At 43.7% G+C, this 13,924-nt stretch overlaps 1 long non-coding RNA gene across 1 annotated transcript in view; it reads right to left on the bottom strand.

Annotated features, from left to right (window-relative positions):
- Window positions 1-13,335, bottom strand: part of LOC128348821 (uncharacterized) — a 35,742-nt gene extending 22,407 nt beyond the window's left edge. Inside the window, exon 1 of the long non-coding RNA XR_008318358.1 lies at window positions 13,187-13,335. This is a non-coding gene — a long non-coding RNA (uncharacterized LOC128348821). The remainder of the gene's footprint in view (window positions 1-13,186) is intronic.
- Between the last annotated feature and the right edge of the window lie 589 nt (window positions 13,336-13,924).

Here is a 13,924-nt window from a genome sequence, read left to right on the forward strand (position 1 = left end):
TCCAGTTGAAGTGGCCATAGTTGAGTGGCTGCCTCTGCCAAAAATGTGGCAAATCACTGCGGTTTTTGCACAGTTTGTATGTGCCATGAAGTATCTCAGATAACTAAAACCTGACAGGACTTGATTGCCTGCAGCTGCGTAGTCAGAGAGCTGCATCAATTCAGGAGAGCAAGTTTCTGGAGTGCTTCCTTCATACTGACAGATAGGGCTCATTCATACATGACTCCAGTGAACAGGATATGCAAGCAGAGGAGCATGGGAATGAGTCTTGGACTTGCAACCTCTTCCTCATCAAATATATACCTCTGCAGCTCCTGAAGGCATCGACTCTTAGCACCAGCAACCCTATTGACCACTAATTGACCATTAGGGGTAGAGCCAGCCAGTAAGGGCATTCCCCCTCGGACCATGCTTTTTCTATTCTGATTCTCCTTTGTCAGACTGATAGTTTCATTCTCTCAACTGGAGAGAAACTTCCTTCTTCCCCCTTCCCCTCTTCCTGTATGTAGCTAGCAATGAGGCATGATAGGTCTTATCTATCTCCCCAATGGATTTCCCAAATAAATCACTTTATTTGGAACTTTAACTCCATGTCTCCAGACAATATTAATTAGCACTTCTGCTGCAGCTGGGGCAGATAGGGAAATTCCCCTCCTGCCCTCAGGGGCAGAGCTTCAATAGAATGAATGGTCTGAAGAACCTGCGCTGTGCAGCTTTTCAGTGCCTCCTGGCCCTGAGTAAGAACATCTCACTTCCCTCCCCTGTTGCTGGCACGGCAGCAGCATTGCCCATTCTCATCACGGCATGCCACTTACGTGATGAGAATCATGGAAGTGGCATGCTGCCACTTCTCAACCCACTTCTCAACCCAGCTACAGCTGGAGCGTGACTTTGCCTCCACCATAACTAGGCAGCAAAGCAGCCAGCAAAGTGGATGCATCTGGCAGTTCTGCCCACCCAAAGCACTATGCATGGTGCTTCTGACACCAGCTGCCACTTCCCAGGCCCAGTCACTCACCAGGCTGGAGCATGGGGGCTGGAGCTGCACCGTCGTGGGAGGGGAGGAGGGATCAAGGGTGGAGCAGTAGAGAGGGTGAAGGGGCAGCAGGGTGCTTCAGAATTTGCACCCAGCCCACCTTCAATCTCACTATGCCACTGCTCCCCCTTCATATAGAAACCCTCTAATATGGGACCACATGCATAAATTCCTACACAAGTATGCCCCAGTTTATACTAGTTTCTGCACAGAGTGTGAGAAGGCACCTGCACCTCTCTGCATGTATCATCTCCGCACATGGGCCACCCCAGACCTTTAGTGTAGAACAGGACTGCACAACTCAAATGCCCTAATGGGCCGGAACCATCCACAACTTGGCGTGCAGGGCCAAAGTCAATTTTAGCACATTACATTAAAATTAAGCATATAATTACTGTAGGTACTTGTGGATCTATTCCCCCTGTCAATGCACCCATAGTTTTAACCAAAAAATAGTGGCCAGAAAATAGGTCCTGTATCTGCTCAGTCAGTGAGGTCCCTGGAGTGCAAGCCAGCCTAAAATAAATGCCAACGCCTCTCCTCTCCCTATACAGTCATTGCTTTCAGGCTACAATCCTAGGCATGCTTTCATGGGAGTAAGCCTTGCTGGGAACACCATGGAACATATTAATGAAAAAAACATGCACAGGATGGCACTTTAAGGCAGTTTCTAGCTCCTGTGTTGCTGCAGGATACCTGGGGGCCAGTTAATTAGCCCCCGCGGGCCGAATCCAGCCCCCGGGCCTTATGTTGTGCAGGCCTGGTGTAGAAGCATGTTGTGACAGAAATGTGAACTACAGTTGGATGAATAACAAAACCCGTGGTTTTCTTTGCTTTGGTATCCAGAGCAGATATTTGCCCTACGGCTTGTCCTTTGGCCTGCTGGTGCTGCTGTTTAATGCCCAGTTGGTCCAGAATAAAATCTCTACAATCCACGATTTAATTGTGGAGGAAGGGGCTGACCTGGTTTGTATTATGGAGACCTGGGTGGGGGAGCTGAGAGAGATTAGTCTTTCCCAGCTGTGTCCACCTGGGTATTTAGTGCAGCATCAGCATAGGCTGGAGGGCCGGCAAGTGGCAGCGGTCGCTGTAATTGATAAAATCTCAAGTTTCCTCTCTAGGCCCCCTGTCCAAGTGAATGCCAGTTCAGTGTCTGTACCTGGTGTTGAGCTCTCGGGACAGAGTGGGGATTCTGTTGGTGTGCCACCCACCCCGATGCCCAGCTGTCTCCCTCCCTGAGCTCACAGAGCTGGTCTCAAATTTGGTGTTGAGGACTCCCAGAATGATTGTTCTGGGTGACTTCAACATCCATGCTGAAGCTGCCTTGTCTGGGGCTGCTTAGGACTTCATGGTTGCCATGACAACCATGGGATTGTTCCATTGTTCATGGAACTCATGAATTGGGGCACACTCTGGATCTGTTTTTTTTAAAAAACTGGACAGGAGGATGGCAATTTGAAGGTGGGGGATATGCCATCTATGCCCTTGTCATGATGAGATCACTTCCTTCAGAACTTAAGAGTCAGTGACTACACCACTCTATGAGGGTGGGGGACCTATTAAAATAGTCAGCCCCTTAAGACTGATGGACTCCAATGGACTCCAATAGAGAGCTCTGGGGGATTTTCCAGCTGGTATCGCAGGCATTCCTTTCGAAGCTCTAATTGCTCTCTGGAATGGAGAGATGACTTGGACCGTTGACACAATTGCTCCTAAGTGCCCTCTCTTGCAAAGCAGAGTCCGTGCTGTGCCTTGGTATAAACCTGAGCTGAGGGCGATGAAGCAAACTGGGAGATGGCTGGAACATAAGTGGAGAAAAACTTGGGGTGAGTCTGAGTGAACACAGGTTAGAGCTCACTATCAATCCTATTCTGTGGCAGTGATGGAACAGAAGAAATGTATTTTTGTCCACCATTGCATCCACCTGAAAAGGTCCAGTGGGGCTTTTCTGGGTGGCACAGGGCTTCTTGAAATCTGGCCGTAGGCAAGATGTATTAGAACCTTTGGTAACACATTGTGACACATTTGCACATCACTTTGAGGGCAAAGTCACTCACATTTGCCATCAGTTGGACTCTACAGCTGATGCAGTGTCATTGGGAGAGGTGTCCAGAGTATACCTGGTCCAGTTTTGCTGGAGGAGTTTCAGTTATTGGTGCCTGAGGATGTGGACAGGGTATTTAGTCAAGTTCAGCTGACCATGTGCATGCTTGACCCTTGCCCTTCATGGCTTATTAAATCTAGTAAGGAGGTATTTTTTTCCTAGGTCCAGCAGGTTCTAAATGCCTCATAGAGAGAGGGAGTGGTCCCAGCTCCACTGAAGGAAGCTCTTATTTGACCACTTCTAAAGAAACCCAGTCTGGACCAATTGGATGTAAACAACTATAGGCTTGTGGCCTATATTCCTTCCTGGGCAAGGTGCTTGAGCTTGTAGTGGTTGACCAGCTCCATATACGCTTGGATGAAATTGATAATCTAGATCCATTTCAATCAGGCTTCAGGCCTGGCTTTGGAACAGAAACCACTTTGGTCATCTTACGGGATGACCTGTGCAGAGATAGAGAGACAGGGAGAGTTCAACCCTGTTACTTCTCTTGGATCTCTCAGTGGCTTTTGATACCATTGACCATGGTATCCTTTTGGATAAGCTGGTCGAGTTGGATGTGGGAGGCACGGCTTGGAGGTCATTCTACTCATACCTCAAGGCCCATTCCCAGAAGGTGGTGCTGGGGGACTACTGCTCAACTTCTTAGCAGTCATGCTTTGGGGTTCTGCAGGGTTCCATTCTTTCCTCTATGCTGTTCAACATCTACATGAAACTGCTGGGAGAGGTCATCCAGAGATTTGGCCTGAGGTGCCATCAGTATGTGGATGACACTCAGTTGTATCTCTCTTTTTCATCAGATGCAGGTGAGGCAGTGATTTTCCTTATGCAGTAATGGACTGGATGAGGCAGGTGAATAAGATGAGACTCAACCAACACAAGACAGAAGTACTATTGGTTGGTCATTCCTCTGCCCAGGGGAATGATGTTCAGCCTATTCTAGATGGGGTTGCAGGCCCTGTTCAAGATGGTTCATCTGTGGTGCAGATGGTGCAGACCAGGTTCACAATCTGAGGGTTGATCCAGTACATTGATCCAGTACAGTTGCTAGAGGCTCAAGTGGCCTTTGTGGCTTGGAGCGCCTTTTATAATCTTCAGCTGATACGCCAACTGTGACCTTACTTTGATAGAGATAGGTTGGCCACAGTTACTCATGCTCTGGTAACCTCTCACTTAGATTAGTGCAATTCATTGTATGTGGGGCTGCCTTTGAAAATGATCTAGAAACTGTAACCGGTACAAAATTAGGCTGCAAGATTATTAACAGAGACTGAATGTTTTGATCATATTACACTAGTGCTTTGTCAGCTGCACTGGCTCTCAGTCCTTTTCTGGATGCAATTCAAAATGCTGGTTTTAATCTTTAAAGCTCTAAATAGCTTGGGACTAGGTTACCTGAGAAAGTGTCTTGCCCCATATGTCCCGACTTAGATCTTAAGATCTTTGGAGGCCCTGCTCTGAGTGCCCCTGTCAAATGAGGTGAGGTGTGTGGTTACTAAAGAGAGGGCCTTTTCAGTGGTTGCACCCCATTTATAGAACAGCCTCCCCAGTGAGGTTCACCTGGCACCATAACTTTGTTCTTTTAGATGCCAATGAACCTTGCTGTTCACTCAGGCTTTTAAAATTTGATTTTTAAGAATTGACTTAAAACCCCAAGTTTTAAAATTGTTTTGTACTGTATTTTGTATTATTCGTGTGTGTGTGTGTGTGTGTGTGTGTGTGTGTGTTGTGATTTGATGCATTTTATCTATTTTTATTGGATGTTTTAATGTTGTGTTGTTAGCCATCCAGAGAACAATTTGTTTGGGGGCAGCTAAGAAGTAAAGTTTTATTATAATATATTATTAATAATAGTTATTAATTTATCATCATCATCATCATCATCATCTAGCAGTGAGATGCTAGTAGTCAAGATATTAAAAATGTGAGCGGGGAGAAAATGATGGTGGCAGTGGTGGGTATGCGGAGAAAACAGCAATGGCAGTGGGCGGGGCAAGAAAACGGTGGCACCAGTGGGTGGGAGAGGAGGCAGGGGAAGAAAGTGGTGGTGGCAGGCGGGGGAAACTAGAGTCTAAGGTGCTTTGCACCCGGCCCAGCTAATTGTTGTTGTTGTTAATGTTTTTGGGAGGCTTGTGGCCCCAGTTCCCAGTGCTTCTAGAACAGCTCATGGGGAAATCGTGGATGAGATGCAAAGATATTCATTTCCAGATCATGACCAATAAGAGGTGGAATAAAAGCATATTGGTCAACATCCTAACTAAAGAAAGCACCGGTGCTCCATGTGATCAGCCAGTGCTGTGGACTACTGCACAACTCAGCACTGTCACTCATGTGGGTGCGTGAATTTAAATTACATCCCTTTCCCCTGGAAGCCCTCTGTGTCCCCCAAAAAACATGTCCTTGAAGGTTGTGCAGACCTCAGGGACATATTTTTAGGTGAGATAGGGGACTTCCAGGGGAAGAGGAGGTTGTCAAAAATTGTTCCCCATAAATGCAAATGTTGCATTAGAATCTATTTATCCATGATACCGCTGCATCTCATGGAACACCAATGCTCTGTTAGGATGTATATTATCATCGTCATCATCATCATCATCATCATCATCATCACCACCACCACCCATCCATCTATGTCTATACTATTACTAGAATTACTAGAATTACACAAGCAAGAAGCCAATTCCACATCTCAAAGAACTTACAATTTAAATGTGGACACAGCAAGAAATAACAGAAAGGGCAAATGGAAGAGGAAGTATAATTAGAAATGAATGTGAACAAATAGATTCAAATTTCACATATCATTTAGAATTTGCACTCCTATAATTTGCACTTCTAATTAATGAATAAGGGGGGGAGTACAAATTCATTCAGAACTGTATAGCAGTCATGATAAGGACATCGTAGCATTTGCAAAATTTTGTTCCTCTGAGAGCTTGGAGGCTCTTTGAAATTCTAATTCTAGACAAGTCACGTCAGTTTCAAAGAGAAACCAGAGCCATAAAAGAGAGGGGGAGATCTCCTTCACATCAGGTAAACTTTTTAAAAACTCAAGCTCTGAATTAAGAAAAAAGTTTTCATATTTGAACTCTGTTTCCTCTTTGAAGTCTACATTCAGTTCTTTAAAAAGAAGAAGAAGAATCTGTCAGTAAAGTCTGTGTGGCTTGAGCTGAAGCCTTGATTTCTGCAGGCCACTCTGTCCTCTGATCATCCCATGGGGTTGCTTCATGTGGTCTGCATGTGGCTCTCAAAGGGATTGGGAAATCAATACCATTTTTCTTCAGGAACTCACTGGGAGTGTGGTCACTAAATGTGGCTGAGAAAAAGTAAGAGGATAAAATGATGCCCTGATCCTGACCAACAGGATCATAGAAGTAAGTCTTTTTGGTTTCCATGGACATGAACACACTTAGGGTGGCAGTATATGTCTGCACTGTGGCCCATATGTAAGAGCATTGTATTTGCTTTTGGAAGCACAGGTGGAGGCAGTGGCCAGGGGTGCCTTTGCACAGCTTCGGCTAGTGTGCCAGCTGCATCCCTTTCTCAAGAAGGCAGATTTGGCCACAGTTACCCATGCCTTAGTCACGTCACGGCTGGATTACTGTAACGTGCTCTATGTGGGGCTGCCCTTGAAGAATATCCGGAAACTGCAGCTAGTGCAAAATGCAGCAGCTAGGGTTTTATCTCCTAGGAGCTGCCTGGTGGGAGCACATCACACCCATTTTGAAAGAGCTGCACTGGCTACCCGTTTGTTTCTGGGTCCAATTCAAGGTGTTGGTTTTGACCTTTAAAGCCCTTAACGGTTTGGACCCGGGATACCTGAGGGACCGCCTTCTCCCAAGGGTTGCTGCCCACTTGATGAGGTCATCTGAGGGGGCTCTGCTCCAGGTGCCGACAATGAGGGAGGCTCGGTTGTTGTGCACGCAGGACAGGGCCTTCTCTGTTGCTGCCCCCAAACTCTGGAATGTTCTCCCGGCAGCTATTCGCTCCTCAGTCTCCATCACAGCTTTTAGAAAGCATGTTAAATCATGGCTTTTTACCAGGGCTTTTATGTGATTGTCTCTGCAGCTGCTCTTTGTACTTTGTATTGCTTTGATGCTTCTGTTTTAAATTTTTAAAATCAGATTTGTTTTGTAATTTTAGTTTTATATTTTAATTCTGTCTTTTTTACAATCTTTTTTACAATTTTTAAATTTTGCTGTAAACCGCCTTGGGATTGTTTTAATGAAAGGCGGTATATAAATTTAACAATAAAAATAAATACATAAATAAATAAATTTGGTTCACCAATAATTTGACTTAAGAATTGTGGCTTTTAAATATCTATCTATCTATCTATCTATCTATCTATCTATCTATCTATCTATCTATCCATCTATCAATCACATTTTTATACTGCCCCAAACGCAAGTTCTCTGGGCGGTTTATAGGAGTTGAAAGCTCCTTCCAGAGCACTCTCAGTGATCCCCAGCACCACAGAGCAACATGCTAAAAAGCCAATTGTTTATCTGAAGTTTGCACCACCACAAACTGAAAGTAGTCAAGTTTAACGTGACTTCAGTTTAACTTTAAAATGTCATGTAGCTTTCCTCTTCAGCCCTAAAAGAAGCTGCCGTGGAAACATCAAGGCAAGCCCCTGCTCTGTGCAGACCCCCAGCATTGTTGAAATGTAGCCCAAAGAGGACCAGAACCTGAGTTTTAATCTAGAAGCTTTTCAAACCTCCTTCCGCACGGTAGCCGTAAATTAAGCAAATGTGATAATCTGCACAGAATTGTGGTTTTCAATACCACAAAGTTTAAGAATCACTGCTCAGAAATATTGGATTCCTTTCCAGGTTTGGGATGGGCCTGTTATAAGATATTGTTGATTGAATTTTGCTTTCCTCAGAGCCTGTCAGTCACAGTGCTGCCAAGAGCAGGGAAAGGAAAGGTCTTTCCTTCCTTGCTCTTGCTGTGATAATAGCAGCATTATAGCATGAAGCAGCCTTCTAAACTCCCCCCGCCCCAATAATATTCCTGACTACATTCCTTTACTTTATCCTGTGTAAGTGAAAGGCTGTCACTCATTTTCACGAGGAAAGAGAAAGTGCTACACTTGGAGTAAAATCGCTGCACGGGAGGTGCATAAAACCTTTCCGCATCACCACCAATACTGGGTTTCCTGGATTTCCCTGACAGGGATCCTGTGTATGGGACGATGTTTCTCTGGAGAGGGAACGGAAACACATTTGCACTTTGTGGGAGCCCTGAGATTATATATAGCCTTCCTTCCAAATATGCCCCCAAACTGCAATGACAGCCATTTTGCTTGTAATAAGTTGTTGTTACTCCACAAATTAATCCACTCCAATAACATCTATGTTCTCTCTCAAAACTTGACTATGATTAATAACAGTGCCTGTGCCCAGGATTCATATCTGTGTGAATTCAATTGTAAATTCATAGGAAACATGAACTGCTTTAGCTAAAATATATTATCATTAATATTTGCAAGATCTAAGCTTACCTTATCTGTACTGAAACTAGCCACAGAATGAAATATATATATATATATATATATATATATATATATATATATATATATATATAGTGCAACTACTGATACCTAATAAGAATTTGCCAGAAAACTCTTACACACACTTATATACACACCAACTTCCATTAGCTATGTGGATTTTTATACCCAACAGTAAAAGGGTACCTCAATGTCTATTTCAAAGCTGATTTGATGAATACAGAAAAGGTCAAACTAAAAATAACTCAGCTGAATCAGTTATGAGTGTAGTAACATATGCCTCATTTAATAATGAACTCAAAATTTGCTCCATGGTTTAAGTAGTATCATGAATGCTAATTTCAACAGTGAAGGGTTATGAACTACCTGTCTGCTGAAGCCTGGCACAAGGTCAGGCAGCTACAGAGCTAATGAAAAACCCCATGTACCAGATGGCAGATGATTGACACAAGAGGGCTAGCTGATGGGACCGCTGAAGGATCCTGGAGCATTCAAAATGACAGTGTCCTAAAACACATATTAGTGCACCTTATATATTTCTAAGTGTGAAAATGACTTCTTGTTGTTGTTTAATTAAGAGAAAAATGGGGCACTACTTAAAGTGTGGGATGTCAACCTCTTTTGCAAACACTTTTCCAAGTGGGTTATGGTTCTGTTGATAAGTCCAGGACTATTATTGTTTTGTATAGGCATTTGGTCTGATCTTGAATGTATCTAAGCTCACTGAAATCAATAGAATCGGGTGCAGTGAATAGGATCAAACTGACAGCCAGAACCACAATACTTTCCCATTAGAGGTGGTTAAGACATTCTCCCCCTCCAGATTTCTCCTCTGATTTGGGGTTCTGATCTACCCAATTTCATTTCCAGAGCTGCACTCATACTTTAGAAATATACCATTTTTCAAGTTTTCATTTCTGGATTGTGTAGTGTTGTACTAGCAACATTTGCTATAGCTTTCAGCTTCTTCAGTTCATTTGCGACTTCAAACGCCCCCCTCCCCCGCCCTGTGTTACCGATTCATACACACAATTCATAAAAACAAACACAGTGCAACAAAGATGCTTAGTACAATACTATCAATCTATCAGTCTGTCTTGCAGTGGTTATAGAATGTCCAGAGAAAAGAGACATGGATGACTTAAAATGGAAAGCTGAACCAAATGCACATGCCATCAGGACTGACTAGAGAACTGACTGGGACTGAGTGGAGAAATTCAGATTAAACCAAAAGGTAGGTGGAGCAGAATGTGGGACAAAGCAATCCCATGGAACAATAAAAGACTGAATTGGGGGAAACTGTGTGTCTCTTTCTGCAATATACAGCTGATGGGAATAATTGAAAATACTGGAACTGCCCACTTAGGTTCCTCTTCAGCAGCTAATATTTAAACAGGACCCATATTCAGAATTGGACAAGGGCTGAAGAGCCGACTTGGTGAACTCCCCTTGGTGAGCAGAGAGACAGGCAAACCCTCTCTTTTACAGTCTGAGCAGCACCTTCAGCAGAGCCCTCCCTTTTGTTAGTTCAGCCACTCTGCCAAAGTACAATGGGGGCATTCAGGTGAGCTGTAGGAAGGGGAAGACTCTGGTAAAGCTCATGTTGCTGCTGATCATGCAAGGGAAGAAAGGGTCAATGAGCCCTGTTCATGACTGAACGTGGAAGAAAGCAGCTGAGATGTATATGCAGTAGAATTGTAGGGATGAGGAGCTATACTGCTGGGGTGGGGGGCGCGGGGGGAGGCTTTATTCAGAAATTTCTGGGGATCATATTGGGCCCCCAGAGTGCCAGCTCCCATTCCCTAGCAAAACCATGAGTTGGTTAGCAGGTCCACCTACATCATTTCATGTCTGATCAAGATCAATGAACTACTGATGGCTTGCCAGGACTGGCCCAGCCATGGGTGCAATGCAAACAGTCACTTGGCGATGACATGCTATTTTTAAAAGCACGCAGTATGTGAGCAGAAAAGTGCCACCCAGGATCCCAGTGGCACTGAAGGGGTCGATCAGGAGGAGCTATGCTGAACTGGGCTGCCTGTCATTTTCATATAATCACCTGAGGCACAATAGAAAGAAAAGCATAATTTTTAAATCTCTGCAAGGCAAAGGAGCGGGGAAGAATTAAAGATTCTGGTTAATACACTTCAGCTTGACATATCTCAAAGTGTTTTCAAAAACCTGCTCTCTATTTAAATGGTTTGGGGAAATCTCTGTTTCTCTTATCTCTCACCCTGAAGTCCACTGGTCACATTTACTTGTCAGATGCACTGATTCTTATCTATCGCTTTGAACTTGAATTACCTACTGTTATAAGAGCAGTACTGTTATGTTGGCAGTGGCAATTTCTTGAGAACTCTGATGATCGGGATTTATGGGAGTGTCTCTGCATTTTGCCAGATGATCTTACTTGGGTGAAACAATCCTGCTTTTGTAAACTTCTTGGGAATCATGGAGTTGAAAAATATGGCACCTATCATCCTATGTGGAAATTAATAGCATTTTAACTATCTTGACTACTAGCATCTCACTGATAGAGACTTTATGAAAGTCAGCATTATTAAATAATGATTATTCAATGCTGCTAAGCATGCAAGAGAAATATTCATTTCATCATTGCCTGTGATCTTTCAAAAAAAGAAACATTTTTAAAGATTTTTTAAAAGGTCCTAGATCTCAACCCCACAAATGTAGGCCAAACACTTTGGCAAGTGTATAGATTCTATTAGGCACTTTATCCCTATGGTTAAAGTAAAGTGTGCCGTCGAGTCAGAGTTGACTCCTGGCGACCACAGAGCCCTGTGGTTGTCTTTGGTAGAATACAGGAGGCGTTTACCATTGCCATCTCCCGCATAGGATGAGATGATGCCTTTCAGGATCTTCCTATATCGCTGCTGCCTGATATAGGTGTTTCCCATAGTCTGGGAAACATACCAGTGGGGATTTGAACTGGCAACCTCTGGCTTGCTAGTCAAGTCATTTCCCCACTGTGCCATTAAGTGGCTTCATCTATGGTTGCTGGGTGTCAAAAGCAATCAGGTAATGGGCAACAGAAAACTTTCCTCTCTAGTTGCAGAAGACAGGATTCCGCTTCTCATGCGACACATACCAGTGTAGTTGTAGAGCTAGAGCAGTTTTCTGTATTGCTCTGCCTCTGTCCCTTTGCTTCAGTGGTGCTAGGCCCACACATCTTTTTCTTCTAGCAAAACACACACGCACATATACACACACACACAGAGGTGAAAACCAGGAACTGAATCCCCAGGGGGGAAACAACTGTGCAGTCAATAAGACTATTCTCATGAGCAGCTGCAGCAGGGCAGGAATAGGAAAACCTGGTTAGTGAGGCTCGTGTGGACCCTCGGGACAACGGTTCAACTCACTGTGGTGGCCCCAATCATGTGTACGATCCCAGCAGCCTGGCTTCCTGGAAAGCAGAGAGTGCTGCTTAAAGAGCAGCCAGGAAGCCAGCAGCTACTGCATTGTCATGGGCATTCTCTCTGTTGCCCACGCAATGCATTGTGGGATACTGGAGGACTTCCTTCTCTGGGTCCACTATGCTGTAAGCTCCGCTGCGTCGATTGTGTGGCCGCATGGCACAGTGGAGCGCTACAGACCGACTGCTCGTGTGGGTGAAGGCAGGTATACTCCTGCTCCCCACCCCACCTGAGTATAGCCTCAATATGTCACAAAAGAACTGTGACTGCTGACTGCAAAGAAGGTGCAGAGCCCTCTTAAGAAATGTTGCATCTCTTACCAAAACTCATTTTCTTCTCCTTGGGCTTCCTTTTATCTTTTCCCTCAGTGGAAACCCTGCAGGTTTATACTTTACTGGGCCAGTGGCAGGCTTTGCATATTGGAAGAGCAGCAAGGGTGCCTTTTCCTCTCCATCACATAGATATCATCACTTCTCTGGGGGCCCAGTAGGTTCAGTTCATCTTCAGGACAGGGAAAGTGACTATTCTTTTTGATAAGAAGCCAGATACCATAATGAATAGTTCAGACCAATGACTCTGTGTGCCACACAAATTATTATTGCTTAGAACAGGACCGCTGGCAGTTGTAGTGATGTTTCGCTGGCACTGAGAAAGCTGTACGGACACAAATGGTAATGCTGACATGCCAGAATGACCTTATGTTTCAGTTAGTCAAAAGACACTTAGATACAATAGAGTGTGTTGCTTTATTTTGATTAACAAATCAACATTCAATATTTTAATTAATGAATTAAATTTGAATATTCATGCTCATGACCTTTGAGACCTTTCGGTTAAGTGGCAATTGATGTGAGTTCCCATGTAATCAGAGATTCCCATAGTAAAAAAGTTGAGTAATTTATTTATTTGATAATCTATATCTTGCTTTCTCAATTCCAGATGAAAACATGCAAGATTTAACATACATAAAACCACACATCAATAAAAAGCAAAAAACAAAAAACAATGAAGTTGACGTTTGATCAAATTTCAAGAGAAATAAAACAGAATAAAAGAACAAACAGAAGGTAGAGGGATACTCAAGAAGGCCTCACCCAATGGTTCTAACAGACAGGAAGATTCAGAGCTTGATCACCTTTGCCAGAAAGAGGCTCATCTCTGCAGAGATCCCAATTCTTCTTCTCCTCTGCTGCCCCTGCAGGGGAGACATATATAGGTTCCTTTCAGTGCAAACAGCACTAGAGCTCTCAAATCCAAGGAAAATCCGATCAGATCTTGTAAACATTGTAAACGTGCATAAATGTTCTTTACTTTGAAACAAAATTATGCTGCAAATGGGTTTTTCTTTTAGTCAGTCTGTGATGTATCTATTCTAGTTTGTTGCAGGTGCTGCTGCTGTTCAACCAGACTCCTTCTATTACATATCTCTTTGAAATTCAGATACAGGCCCATATTTTCAGGAAAATGTGTCCCCATGCTGCAGTCTAACTGAGTATGCAAACAACTAGCTACGTCTATAATTGGCAATTTGTATGCATAATTAGAATGAATGCACCTTGAATCATAGCAGTACCTGTACATACCTTTCTTTTGCTGAGCATGTACTTCTGATTCATGCCCTCCTGTGAACATGTATCTGTTTCTTCTGTGAAGTGTATGTTTCAAAACTCAAGGATTAAAAGGGTAAGATTTTATTTGAAGGAGCCCCAAGGGCCCCACCCTAGATTCTGTATAACAGTATAGATCAATTTAACTTAACTTCAGCAATACTCATCCTTTTGCTGGTGCCTTTCTCATTATGCAGCATATTTTGTCATATTTTACTTTCTGAT

The sequence above is a fragment of the Hemicordylus capensis genome, chromosome 3 (genome assembly GCF_027244095.1).
Source record: "Hemicordylus capensis ecotype Gifberg chromosome 3, rHemCap1.1.pri, whole genome shotgun sequence".
In the NCBI taxonomy this organism is placed as follows: Eukaryota; Metazoa; Chordata; class Lepidosauria; order Squamata; family Cordylidae; genus Hemicordylus; species Hemicordylus capensis.